Source organism: Silene latifolia, chromosome 5, assembly GCF_048544455.1.
Source record: "Silene latifolia isolate original U9 population chromosome 5, ASM4854445v1, whole genome shotgun sequence".
NCBI lineage: Eukaryota > Viridiplantae > Streptophyta > Magnoliopsida > Caryophyllales > Caryophyllaceae > Silene > Silene latifolia.
Genome location: NC_133530.1, coordinates 67,685,239 through 67,686,909, shown reverse-complemented (window position 1 = coordinate 67,686,909; position 1,671 = coordinate 67,685,239).

Genomic DNA, 1,671 nt, shown 5'->3' with positions numbered 1-1,671 from the left:
GTAACTTTGAAGATTCCTGCAAAACAACATTGTGTGTCGATTCCAAACTAAGTTCGGAATTCGGCACTAATTATCATACTCCATCACGTATTACCATCATTATCGCGCAAAAATGCAATTTCAACGAATAAGATGCACGTCACATTACGCTATACAAGTTACCCAACTCTGTTTACCTGCCCCGAATTATTTATAAACATATTCATGCCATCATATTACACTTAAATTTTACTTTACATGTTACTACAAAACTCGTATTCACTTCAATTTGAAGTGTATGATTAATTTCAATCTTTCTTTCACCTATCATATGAATTCATACTTGTCAAAATAAATTATTCTATCATGTTTTACATTCTATCATAAGCAAATCATTTTACACAAATCAATTATTACGCAGCGGAAAATTTCAACCAACACAGGCATAAGCGCATCGCTACATGCTATACTACAAATTACAACTCGTCTATTCTATAACTATCATTATAGCAATTACGGTATAACTCAGAAACTCGTACATGACTACCGTAAACTTATAACATACACCAACACCTTCACTCTTCATGTCACGGCATCCACTTCTACATTCTCACGCATCTCTACCACGTTACTAGTCACGCCAAAATCCAAAGGTTACTTGACACGGCCCAAATACCACTATCACACTTATTAACTCTAGCAACAACTTAACCAGAGGTAGCTCCGGTTCAATTAACATACAAATTACAAATACACACACGGACTCCACATTCCCATACCATGTGGCTGGCTTAAGTGTTATGGGGCCAAGATTTTGAAATGAGGGCGCCTACTCACCCAAAACCTAGCATCAGCGGGGCTCCCATTACACATACACCAGGTTCATTTTATTAGACTCACTACGTTCATTATTTTCATTTGTTACAGGTTCCAAAATCGTCGCTCTGATACCACTTTGTAACACCCCCATACACAGAGGAGCCTTAACTAGGCCTTCCTTAGCATATAAAGGCGCTACCATCTCGGTTGCCCGAGGATAGTAATAATCAAGTGTCGATAAAAGAACGATTAAATTACTTTACAAGTCATCTATCCAACTAATGATACAAAAGATACAACTCAAAGTCCACTAGCTACAATTATTAAATCTCATGGCGACTCATCCCCGCCCGGACTCCAGCTAGCAACCACATCAACACCTGCTAAGACGGACTGCTCACCATAAGGGATCACGGCAGACACATAAACAAACAAGACAACCACACAAAGTCAGTACTGAGATAAGACATAACTAAGTTATCAACAACTACCAAAACAACACAAGACAATCAGTCACAAATAGGCACTCCGCTCCATCTCCGTCTCCGACTGTCCACTGAACCAGCCCTGCCAGTGGGGGACCGCAGCCGTTCCCACCTAAGCCCCGCTCATCATACCAAGCGATAACCCTGTCCCATTAATGTGCACATCCCCTTCCGTGGCGGGTTCCACGAAGGGCGAAACTAGGGCGTGAAGCCACTCCCGCAAGTGACTCCACTCAGCCGAGAACGCATCTCGAGAACCACAGACAAACAATCACAACCACAATCACATCATCGTCTGAATCAACCAAATATACTAATTACAGCACAATAACCACGATACAACGATCGACGCACTAGACTATCTACAGAAACTGAGTAGGCGAACCTA